Source organism: Rhinolophus hipposideros, assembly GCF_964194185.1.
Source record: "Rhinolophus hipposideros genome assembly, chromosome: 3".
Lineage (NCBI taxonomy): Eukaryota > Metazoa > Chordata > Mammalia > Chiroptera > Rhinolophidae > Rhinolophus > Rhinolophus hipposideros.
This window is the reverse complement of record NC_138049.1, coordinates 35,945,048-35,958,591: the sequence shown is the minus strand read 5'-3', so window position 1 is coordinate 35,958,591 and position 13,544 is coordinate 35,945,048. Positions and strand designations below refer to the sequence as shown.

Below are 13,544 nucleotides of genomic sequence, written 5' to 3'. Positions count from 1 at the left end.
TTTAATGGATAGAATAAGAAAGAAAAACAAACAAACAAACAAAAACAAAGTCTGTAAATCCTCCTTTTTTCATATCCTAGAAAATATAAACTGTTTGTGAAATGAGAGATTAAAAAAAAATGCAGCCAATTAAACACATTAGGAATTTCTAAAATGTTCTCCTCATTTGAATTACATGAAAATCTCTCTGAAGTGCTAAGAATAGTGTTTAAGATTTGATTGAAGAGGTTATCTATCCATAAATATGGTATAAACTGCACTTGATTTTTCATTAATACGCAATTTAATTTTTAAACATTTTAAATGTTTTCCTTAATTTTAAAAACTATTTTAGCTTTTCAGAGATTCTTTTCCATTTGATTTCTTAATAGACTAGAATTATAACAACATATTATATTATCTAAAGGTTAAGTACTCCAAAATTAGGCTTTTACTCTGATCATGACTTCCTAGTCATTGAAAGGTTTGAGCAGAAGAATGAAGTGATTTGACTTATGTAATGTTATTTACTATGTTGAGGATTGAAAGAATACCAGGTTGGAATCAGAGATCAGAAAGGAGCCAAATGAAATAATTCAGGAGAAAGAATACAGTATTTTCTCTCAGAGTTTTTACTGTGTTTGGTGAGATGTGGTCAGATGCTCAATGTATTTAAAAGATAGACTTAATAGTGTAGACTTACACTATTGGTACAGGATAACTTCAAAGTTTTTGGTATGAGAAACTTGAATGATGGTAATGCCATTTACTAAAACGGGGAGGACTGAAGAATAGCAGGGTTTAGGGGAGACATTATACAAGTATCTTAGTTGAGACTTGTCAAACTTAAGTTGCCTTTTATACATCCATGTGGAGATATCGGCATTTCTATAGCTTAATGTGATCTACAAAAGAGATGTCCTTACTGGAAATAGAAACTTGCAAGTTCAATAGATAATAGAAAGTTTCAAAGACATGATACTGAATGTGATCAAAAAGAAAGTGGATCCAGGAATACTACAAACTTTAGAATATAGGAATAGGTCAGAGAGATGGAGAAGAACAAACAATGGATTCTGAGAAGGAGAAATGGCAGAGGGGGAGAGGAAGAGGGAGGAAGGGAGGTAATAATACGAGAGAGAAGGTTTTGGGGGAAATTTTTAATTTTAATTTTATGTTCTGTTACAGGAGATTCACAGTCCATCCAAGAATGATAAGTTTCAGGAAAACTTATCTCATTATTCAGTGGCATTGTAACTTTACACTTTGGACTTTATTTTATTACATTCTGGAAAGTTTCATGTGAGCAAGATATGATTGTCTGAATGGTTATATTAAACCTTAAAGAAAGGAAACAAAATGGAATTTTATAATTTTAATTGAGAATTTTAAAATACTTATATGTAAGGAACTGGATTTTACAGACATCATTAAAGACATTTTTAACACTAGTATATTTTATATCTAATGGAAGAATACTGCAAATGGGGTTTTTATGATCTGAATAGATTGAGACCATTTACCCATTCCCCTTCTTTCTAAGTATTCACTGAGGAACATAACAATAAAATCCAACAAAATAGATAGCAGTTTAATTATCCTTATGCTTCAATTCACTATATACACTCTGTAGACATGTAGAGTATGGGTGACTCTAAAATAGTTAAATCAAGCTATTTTCATGAAGTCAGGGTTCCTGGCTTGACACCAGCTTCTGATTTTCAGCCATGTGGACAAAAATTTTAAAAACACATACATGATATAGATATAGATACAGATACAGATATAGATATAGATATGGATATAGATACCATGTTTTCCCAAAAATAAGACCTAGCCGGACAATCAGTTCTGATACATCTTTTGGAGCAAAAATTAATATAAGACCAGGTCTTCTTTTACTATAATATAAGACCAGGTATAAAATAATATAATATAATATAATATAATATAATATAATATAATACTCAGTCTTATTTTAGTATAAGACCAGGTCTTTATAATATAATATAATATAATATAATATAATATAATATAATGTAATGTAATGTAGTGTAGTGTAGTGTAATGTAATATAATATAATTAACATAATACCGGTCTTATTAATTTTTGCTCCAAAAGACTCTTTAGAGCTGACTGTCTGGCTAGGTCTTATTTTCGGGAAACAGGGTATACATATACATATACATATACATGTACATGTACATATACATAGATATAGATATATCTTAAATAAGATAGTAGTCCTCAAGATGATTCTTATTCCTTCTCTCAGATACCATATCCAAATTGTGTCAGTGGGAATGATATTTTACAATGAAACTACACCTTTTATTGTCTTCTTGTTTAAGAGATACTCAGGTAATTGTGCTTTCTTACTTCTCATATTTCCACAAGTTAAGTTACATATATTACAATGAGGAGCATCATAAAAATAATAGTAGCTAACGTTTATAAAGTATGTATTTCCTGACAGATACCATTTTAAGAACTTTACATATATTAACTCACTTTTTCCTTTCAATAACCCAATGTAGTAGGGTAACTTACTTTATTTCTATTTTAAATATAAGAAAACTGAGAAACAGAAAATTTAAATAAGTTGCCCAAGGTTATATCGCTAATAAGTAATGGAGCCTGATTTTTGCACCCTCCAGAGCATAACTGTTAGCTACCAGTGTTATCAACCGAACAAAAACATGCATTCACAATTGGTTCTTGAGTAAAATGTTGGATGAGAGATTCTGGGAAGGGTTTATTGCTGTTAAAAGGGGGAACAAGAAGTCTTCTGCATAGTATTAGAGAGCCTGAAGCTACTGATCTACCTTATAACCATGAGGATGGTAGCTGACTCACTGAGAGAGGCAATAGTTAAAGATGGAAGAACTCAAATCCATGACATTATTGAGGCATTGAATTATTCAATCTTGGAATAATCATCCTACGTCTAGTGCTTCTGTTATCTGAGATAAGAAATATTTCTCAGTGTTCAAGTCACTCTTAATTGTACCTTATATTTCCCCACCACATGAAGAGGGAAACTATTTTAGGCCTCATGTGATCAGTAAATGGATTCTTGGCACTCATGAGTGCCAAGAGACACAAGGGAGGTAGGAAAAGTTTAAAGTTAAATAGAATTTTTATGTGTGCTCTGTCTTTGAAGACAAACTATACAGATACTTGAGTTTCTAAATATACAAGGGGGATTAAATTAGTAAGTTTCTCTACTTTCCTCCTAAAGAACCAAGTCCATGATTTCACCATTATCTTTGACCATCAGTCTTACATTCTTTAAGTTATATTTGACCCATTTTTATCTTTCATATCCTAAGAAACATCAGCAAACAATGGTTATAGGCATGGCTCTGCACTCAGGCTGATAGCACTGAAGTTCAGGCCTCTCATCTCACGCTGTGTCAAACTATATTGTAGCCAAAGACAAAAGGAAAAATCTCTAAGAATGATCCTGTCCTCATTAAAAATTTTGATATTGTGTTCATCACAGATTTTTGCATTAATTTTGAATTTTTAAGTATTGCATTAAATATGATTAATCTTAATTACTAATTTTATAGAACCCTCTTAAATTTTACATTAAGGTGAGTTCTTTACTCACTCTACTCTAGGCCTCATGCTTCCCCTGCCTAATATTAGGTGCAAAAGTAATTGTGGTTTAAAAGGTTAAAAAAAGTCGCAATTACTTTTGCATCAACCTAATAGCTATGTGATGTTCAGAAAATTAACTTGTGCCATGTCTATAAAATCCATTGTTGCCTCTGCATTTCCAAAGGTACTATTCTAAATCAAGACCTCAACACTTCATGTCCGTTATCCCTATATTCAGTCTTCTCATTCTCCAATTTATATTATACCCAGTTCTGACAAACAATATTATATAATGCGGGAAAAGAAAGATCCAAAGTACTTTGTGCTTCAGTGTGTTGAACTGTAAAATGACAATAAGAGTAATACTTCCCAAGGTTGTTATGAGTATTACATGAGATAATAGATTCAAGTCACATAGTGCAGTGCTTGATAAGTGTCAGTGTTGAAAAACAAGCAAGTTTGTCTTTGAATCTTGAATGACCCAGGGGCTCTTCCCAGTGTGCTACCAGGACCAGCAGCTTCCCCTCCCCTCAGCAGCACGCACTGTGTATGATGTCACCTTCTCTCAGAGTCCAAATGCTGTACAACAGCCATTTTCAGTGTCCTCTTGGGTATATGGCACCTTGGGTATATGGCACTTTCTGACTGCATGGTATCCATTCCCAAATGAGTTAACCCCCAGCTATAAGGCTGCCCTCATGCATTCTTTACCAAAGGAAAGAACAACTAAGAGGAGGGCTCTCTAGATTTGCCCATCTGCATCTGTCTGAGTCACTGCATGAAATGTCAGGAGAACAGAGCTCCCAGTCATATGTTGACCCTTCTGCTCATGAGTCTCTGCCCCAACAGATGGTGCTTATTGAGCTTCACTCAAACTCACTGTGCATATATTCCTTGATGTAAAGTGCCTAATGCACAGTAAAGCATCTAGTAAATGTTAGGTAATTATTAATTCAATTTTCAGAATCACTTAACTCAAATATATGGTAGTGCTCCATAAGTGTGGGCTGCTATAAATATTACCCTGTGATCGCTTGTCACTATGTCCTCACAGGCAACCTTGGTAAGGTCTGTGAAATCCAAACACTGCTTTCATCAGGACACATGAAATGAATAGTGCTTGCCCTTACCACCCAGAAAACATTTATATCTAAATATCTGGATCTAAACAGAGGTAAATAATTTTAAAGGTGTCATAAATGATATTTAAATTAGGAAAACTTCAACTTGTATGCATGTTTGTGTGTGCACCTCATACAGAGTAGTATTTGAGGCTGACTAAAAAAATAGAGATTCTTTCAAGACAATTATCACTTATTTTGTGCAATATCCTATCTTAAGTGTAATATAATTAACAGAGTACTGTTATTTATGGGCTTGCTATCTAGGTGTTTCTAATTTTGATATGTAAGGAATGTGGTTTCCTAATATATAGTGGTGATTTTCCATACTGAAAGAAATTATAATCTTAAGTGACTAGTTTCTGCTTCTTGCTGCAGATAAGTGGTAGAATTATTTTGTTTCTGTTGGTAAAATTTTGATCAAGTTAAAAAAATATTAGCAAATTATGCATTATTTAATATGCTCTCAGTTACAGGACGATTCTTGTTTGAAGTACTGTAAAATTACTTAGTCTTTGTTGAACAGAATTCCCTAGAACTTTACCATTGCCAAAAGAAATTCAGATGTGTTTTCCCAACCCCATACCACCCCTCAGGATGGGAAGAAGGAAAACACAGGCAGGATAAACAAGACAAAAAGATTTAGTAAAAAAAAAAAAAAAAAAAAAAAAAAAAAAAACAAAGGTCTGAATACTGTGTCAGTATATACAGAAAGCAATGGTCCTCTCCACTGTGTTAATAGGTTTCCTACACTCTAAAATATAGTTGAGAGAATGCAAAGTCTTACTAAAGACTTTAAACTTGAGGTTGGGCATCATTTATAACAGTCGACTATTTCCTAAGGATATAAGGTCAATTTAATTTAATTTACTTTTAACCAAAACATGTTTGAAAAGAAAAGCACTCACAGAGAACTAAATAGCCCTCTGAGTCCACCAACCCTTGAGTTTCCCATATTGACAATACTAGGCACAAATATTTAAGAAATAACAAACAAAAATATGTGCTCTTCCGTTTACTACAAAGGTGGACATCTTCATCAAAGTGATATTTACCCAAAACATTGTACTTTAAAGCTTTTTAGGTCCACTCTGAAGTAACTTCCTAACAATTTCTCATAGGTTGGACCATTTGCCTTGAGCATACTTAGTTGAATTCAATGAAGTCGGAACTGCCATCTTGAAATTGATCATCACAATGAAAGGGCTTTCAATCTCTTATAGTCAAATGCCATTTTTCCTCTCATGAATTTCTTGGTTTCTTATTCTTTATTTCAACTTGAAGGTAAAGCCAGTACAAGAGACAGAAGAAGTAGCACATTTGAGTAAGTCAAGATTGCAAGAAATGTTTGAGGTGGCACTTTTATTCCTCTATATTTACCCTTAAGGGTTAAATGCATTCTGCCAACAGATTGTAAAGGGCACACCAACTGGAATCACACATATTCCCATTATTTTCTTTTGAAAACCTCATGGAAGAGAACCACATTTTTGTAAATTTGCTTCAGTTCCAGAGAAAACACTTGATATTTTGGTATCTGATAAGCTACTTTTGTTGTAACCAGTATAGTGATAATTTGTAGCCCTAAAACAGCTCTCTTAAGAACAGAGTTTCCACCCAATAAATATTTTAAGAGAGGACTTTTTTTTCGTATCCTGTCTTAAAATCCACTTGTAGTGGTCTTTAAAAAATGTTTAAACAAATGGATTAATTGGAGTGGACCTTGCTAACTGATAGGGATTTGGAGGAGTAAAGGAAAAAAATTAATAATAAAATGGAGAGGTTGAGACCAATTAATATTAAATTCAACTGTTGTACTATATGTTTTGCTTTGGATAGCTTTGTTTATAGTACATAATATTATTTCAAGAATACTCACATGGACGGAAATGTGGAATTCAAGCAATGTTGTAAAATTTCTTTGAAACTGAATATGAAGGTTAATGTTTTGTTTTAATTAACACTGATTTAACAAGAAATGTAGATATTACATCAGTTTTTTTCAGACCTCATATTTAAATTATGAATTAATATGTCAGATGCTTCTAAAAGGAAGAGAATATGATAAAACCTTATTTTGATATATTTAAATGCCTCCTTTTAGAAATGAATACCATGATATTGCCTTACTCAATGATAGACATTATATTTTTAAAGTAGGACATTTAAAAAGTTGTATACAATCACCTGCCCTGAATTACATAAATGATTTAACTTCAAAACCAAGGATCTCAACAGATTTTCCTTCTCCGAGATTTTTAACATAAAGACCATACACAGAGATAGAAATTCTCTGGAATCTGTTATTCTTACCCACAATAAACACTCCTGAGAACACAGTGAAATGAAAAGTTGAATTCATGATATGCCCATGGACTTCTAATAATTACCTCACTATGAGAGATTTTAACTTATACATGTGATGTTGAAGGCTGAAGCCCAAAGAGGCACTTGGGAAGAAAAAAAAAAAAAAGGCCATAAAGTAAAGGAAGCAAAGAAATCTGGAGTCCGCGAATTCACGGGGACAAGATGGAACAATCCTGTGACCACCAAACCTCTCACTTCAAAAAGGAAAAGCAGTCACCCTTTAACATGGAGCTAAATACGCACCTTGGCCAGGATTGGAAGAAGCCAAAGGAGGATCTACCAGAACCTGGAGTTGCTGCAGGAGCAGTTGTCTCACGCCAACAAGGTGAGCCAAGAGATCACTGACAACATACACACAACTGTGCCTGGTCCCCTGCGATGACTTCCGTGGCCCTGCTGACCTCCTGCCTTCCACATCTCACACACGAGGATTCCTCCGGTAACGCAAAGCCAGAAAGAACTATGCAGACAAGGGAATTCTAGAAAATGCGGTTCCATTTTAGCCAAGGTGACAATACAAATCCCCTGAACCTAGCTTCAATAATCATCATCTTGCCAATCTTTGTTACCTTCCTCCTTCCCCCACATTTATCTTTTCTTTTTTCTAGTTTGCTAAATATTTTAAAGCAGATCTTAGATACGTAAAATTTTAATCCCAGGTCCGTTAACACGTCAGTATGCATGTCTATTCCATAATGATTTATTTGACAGTTTCTTGCTTAAGACACACACAAAAATGCCCAAAGTGAATTCTAGATCTTTCTAGTGCCAGATCAAAGATGCTGCTTCACGAAGGAATGTTGGTTCCTTTTATTGGGAAACGGTACGTTTCCACTAAAATTGAGTCAGAAGGTATGCTCATTGCATTGGATTGTTATTGTTTCTAAACCTTTTGAACATCCAAGAAATATAAAATTTCAAAAAGTCATGGGTTTACACTGATATTTCCAAATAAAATGTACAAATACAGGATTTACTCTCAACCTCTTTGCTTTTATTCTCACATCCCTTCTCTATTGAACATCTTCAGTCTTAATGATATCAATTTATTTCCTTTTTACTTCCTTTTTTCTACAGTGTCCTTGTAAACAATTTCATATAAAATGACACCAATATTACTATTAACAATACAAGCAGTGATAGAGTTTTAAGTCTCTTTTCATTTTTTTGTGTTCTTGAACTATACCACACTAAGGACAGAGAGTCATAGTTCTGTGTTTTCACGTCATTTGAAATATCCATTTTCTCTGGTTATGCTTATACCATGATATAGAGTTATGTTCATTTATTTCAATATGTTTTCAAATATTAATGATTACTTTTATTTATCTATTTTAACTTTTTAATTATAAAAATGCCTTTACAATGTCCCTAAGTAAAAACTCCTCATGTGTAAGAGCACATACAAGAAAAATTTGTTACTCTAATCCCAGTATTGTTTTCTTCTTCCCTTTACAGTTACCTAATTTTGTTAGATTTTGTTTTATCTTTTCATCATTTAATGTACTTGTTTATATATATTATATATATTTATATATTACATATATATTATATATATATCCATACTAAAGGGAACACATCTAAAATTTTTAATAGGGGAATACAAAAATAAGATTTACAATTTATAGTAATCTGGACTCAGAATTAGAAACAAGGCAGAGGCAAGATTAGAGTCAAAAAGAAAATGTGGCTACTGTAACAATCTTGGGGAAACTAAGGCAGGAATTCTGGAGATAAGGTTTAGAGTACAGAACAGAATTAAGACATGTTTAAAAAGTAGAATGGGTTCTTTTTGATCACTGAATGATCACTGAATGTATATTTTCATTGGATAATGAGGAAAGAGAAAATCTCATGAGTCCCATATTTCTGATTTAAGAAACTGCAAAATGAGTGGGATTTGCAATCTAGGAGGGAGGCCTGGCTTGAAACATATCTAGTTAAATTAGGAATTTTGAGTTCAATGCTACAGCTGAACATCCTTATGTGATTAGAAAAAGTGGGGAGAGATTGGGGTTGAAGATGTTGACTGGGAAGTCATTAGGTGTGAAGGTCAGTTGGAAGCAAACTTTTTGGCAAGTAGATCAATTAAGGGGAAAATAAAAACACTTATGAGCTAAATTTTTCCTTCAAAAGAGAAATAGCTTTAGTGACTCTCAGGGTGGGAAGAATGCATTTTCTTGAAACTTAACTTTCGTGCTTTACTTGTTGAGAACTGTATCACTGCTTTTAGCCTCTAAATCTACTATCCGGCCATTTTAAAGAAGGATTGATCCTGTTATTAAATTGAGAGCTATATGATAAAGATAAGCAGGCTAACCATGACAGCAGCCTGCTCATCACTTGTACAGGCAATGCAGCACCATCACAGCTAAAGCAGTAGATGAAGGTGATATTGTCTAAAAGGGGCAAAAAGCTAATGGTGCCAAAGGAGTTATAAAAGTCACAAAAGGATAAGGTTTTTAAAAAGATATGGCAGTGAACAGCTCTAATGCTGCAAGGTATAACAAAGAGGAAGATGTTACCTGTGCACTGGATTTGTTCCTTAAGAAGTCACATGTGTATTTGATATATTTAAGCAGGGACAGAACAGTGTGAGTTATCTCTGAGTAAAGGGGCTTGGCTAGATGGACAGACACAAAAAGAGTTATGGCTAAACAGGGATATAAGGAGGTGAAGGAAATGTGTTTATTTTTCCAAGTTAGAAAGCACATAAACATGTCTAAAAGGAGGAAATAGAGAAGATTTTGAAAATGCTGGCAGGAGATGACATTTAAATCTAGCAACATTTAAATGTAGCAACATTGAAAACATACTTTCTTGAGGTTCTTTCCTCTCAGGTACACACATTTTGTGAAGAATAACAAGCCCTTTTCAAAAGCCAAGTCTTCCTGAAGCAGTAACTTGTACTTCTCTGTTAAATTAATTAAACAAGGAGGCCATTAGACTAAGGTGGTTCCAATACCTTAGCAGCCTATGTAAACAAACCAAAACCTAAATATGTTAAATTCCTCAAGGTTAAGAAATCAAAATCTAAGGACAACTAGCTCTTGTTGGTGGATTGTTCCTAACCATTTCAGGTTTGGTGCTGCCTAATTCATGATTGTAGTTCTGCTCAAATAAACTTGAAAAAAATGTAATATTCCACATTCTATCTTTTAACATCCCTGGTAAATATATTTTTCCCAAACCGTTGTCATTTTCTCTTTCTCTCTTTTTCTCTCCTTGTCTTTTCACTCTGATCTCTAGATAGTACCCATATTAAATTACAATTATCAGCCCTTCTTCTTTTAATGAGAATCATGCAAAAAATAAATAAAATAAGGATGAACACAAAGCTCTTGAAGTACATAGCTTTGTAAAAGATAAAACACATTTGATTTGCAATCTTGAAAAAATGAAATACTTGCAGATGTTGAATATTTAGATGCTTTTAAACCAAAGAAAAACTAGAATCCAGATTGAAAAGCACTTTTGGTGAGCTAATAGTTTTTTGACAGCACAAGGAAATGACTGTCACTTTTCTAATCTACATTTGAATAGTCACAGCATAGCTCCAATCCTTGCCATTCAATATCTGAGGCATGGGCATTTTCCTTCTGCTTTTTAACATTTTCTCAATTGACATTTTCCCATACTCATGCTTACTATTAACTAACTTTAGGGTTTTAGGAATGCACACTTGTGTGGAGTTCTAATGAAATTAAATATGAGCATCTTTAGTTAAAATTACATGGCTATTTCAATATTTAATAGTTTCATGACAACATTTCTAAGGTACTCTTTGCTGTTCCTCTATTGTTGCGTTTTGAGGCAATGCGAAACATTATTGAATGCAAATAAAATACATACAAACTTCACCTCTCTTTCTCAATATGACCCCAATCAACCAATTTTTTGCTGGCAGAATTGTGTTGCAGATGTTGAAGCCTGGAATATTTCCAGCTAACTGGAGCTAGACCCATGTCAAATAAAGGGCATTTCATATTTTGAAACAGAATCACAAGCAACTTTTGGCTTCTTTTACCCATGTGAAATAACTATATAAAAACTAGAGACTCACATTGTACTTTTATTAATAAGCATAGTGTAGCTGTGCTATTAAATTGAAAAATTAATTTGCTTTCATCTTCTTAAAAAAGCATATTTTAAATAGAAACAAAATTCCAATGCTACACATATAATAAGGAATGGGGAAACAGTTTTTCTTTTCTGTAGATTTATAGATTTTCATTGATATGTTTCCAAGCTCACATTCAATGAAATTAATTTTCTGGTAGCATAAGAAAATTAAAATATAGTACTCCAGTTGAATGACTTATTTGGACTATTGTATTATATTATAACCTTAACAGACCTGTGGAGGAGATATTAGATTTGGGATTAATATAGCAATTAGCACATTTTGATTAATTATTAAACATGTTTTTTCAAGTCAAGGTTTAGTTTTGGAAACTCTTGACTATATTACCTATTCTCTTTAGCTATTCTATTGCTCAATATTAGCTGAAAAATTATTTTAAAGTTCTTTTTACCACGTTATAATACATAATATAATGCCATGATTTGTGTCCTTACTATATCACATAATAACAAATCATTTCAGAATGGTTAGAATATTCCCTCAACATAAAATAGAATATTTAAATCATTGAATTTCTATTGTGTGGTTGGTAGAATCTACATATTTTCACATGATATTTAAAAATTGGAAATCATATATTCAATCCATCTTTTTGAAATATGCCTATTCATCTCTTTGAAATATTGAAATATGCTTAGGGTCATGAAGAATAAATTAAAATAATACTAACTACAATTTATCTAATAATTACTAGGTGCCATTCAAAATTCCAAGTGTTTTATATGTTATTAATTGATTCAATTCCCACGGACTCATATGAAGCTGATACTATGATTACCTACAAAGAGTAAAACTCAGGCACAAAGAATTAATTTCCCCATAAGTTTACATAGCTAGTAATTGTTGGAGTCAGGATTCTAACCCAGTAGTCTAGACCAGAGCCTGAGTTCAACTACTTTGGTTCTTTTCTGAACTTCATGTGTTTTTTCACTTTTACTGTTTTGTATTTTGTTTATTTGTGGTTGTTTGTTGCGTGCTATAATATGCTTGGCAAATAATTTCTATTTAAATCATACAAATTCTAAGCAGGGTGATAGTAATACTAAAATGAATGAGACAAATTTTACCTTTGAGATGCTTATGATCCAATCAGGGAGACAGAAGTTTAAAAAGTATTTTAAATGTGAATCCTAATGCTATCAATATCATCATAAACTAATACTTTATAAAGAAATACTAGGCTAATTACTCAGCATTCAGAGTATAAAAAATATTACAACCTTTCCTTTTTATTTACTTATTTATTCTTTCACCACAAAATTTATTAAAATGTTTATTTAGAACATAATTTGTGCTAAACACTTCTCAGCATTAGAAAAATCAAGTTAAATAAATAGACAAAATAATTTTTTACAAACCTAACAGGTCAGTGAAGACATTAAATAAAAAATCACACCCAATTAAATACACACAATTTGGAGTAAGTGTTATGAGCAAATAGTAAACAATATAATGAGGAATTATGATAGAGTGACTTGATTTACATTCAAAGTTCAGGAAAGGTTTCTTTAAGGTAGAAAATTTAAGTATAAAAACTGAAGGACGTAGTATATTAGCTGGTCCATTAAAACATATGTCAATATGTTAATATGATTTATAATTGTAGTCATTTACATGGATACATTTATGAATCCAATATGTGGTCACATTTGCTAAGGTTTAAATGAGTAGTATAGAGCACTGCTATCAAACTTTTAGATTTCCTTGACCTTGAAATCTACCACCAGCAGAAATCTGGGGTCCAAAATAAATCTGCCAACTTTTTCTCCCCTGCCCCCAAAAAAAGGCATTTAAAGACAGCAACTTGACAGAAAGGATATCTGTCATTATCATAATTTTAAAAGAGAAATTTAAGACCAAAAATGCAGGAACAATAGAATTAAGAACATTTCTTTAAAATGAATAACTTTATCTTTTTCTTCAAGTCATGAAGAATCAACAAACTGTGATTAAGATCTAGACATCATTAGACAATAAAATCTTCTGCTTCCTTGAGATATGTATAACCAGCCTCGGATTGTATAATGAAATGCATCCTTTCAGATGTAGTGACCAAGAGGACCAAACAGTCCTGGGACATTGAACAGAAAATGTGGGTTATGAGATAAGACTTGAATCAGAATAAAAAGCACACAAAATGTCAACCATTCTCAAAAACTCAGTACATATGAGAACTGATAAAGTCTAAAATGGTGCATTTCAGTCACACAGATATCTCTACGCACACAGACACACATATACATATAAATATACATATTTACATAACTATTAAATGTTAAATTTATACATTCTGATTGACTTTGGGTGTTCCTTGAAATATTTTACT

At 32.6% G+C, this 13,544-nt stretch overlaps 1 protein-coding gene across 1 annotated transcript in view; it reads right to left on the bottom strand.

Moving 5' to 3' along the window:
- The window catches only part of TRDN (triadin), a 343,597-nt gene that overhangs the window by 271,341 nt on the left and 58,712 nt on the right, over positions 1–13,544 (bottom strand). The gene's annotated exons all lie outside the window — the stretch shown is intronic.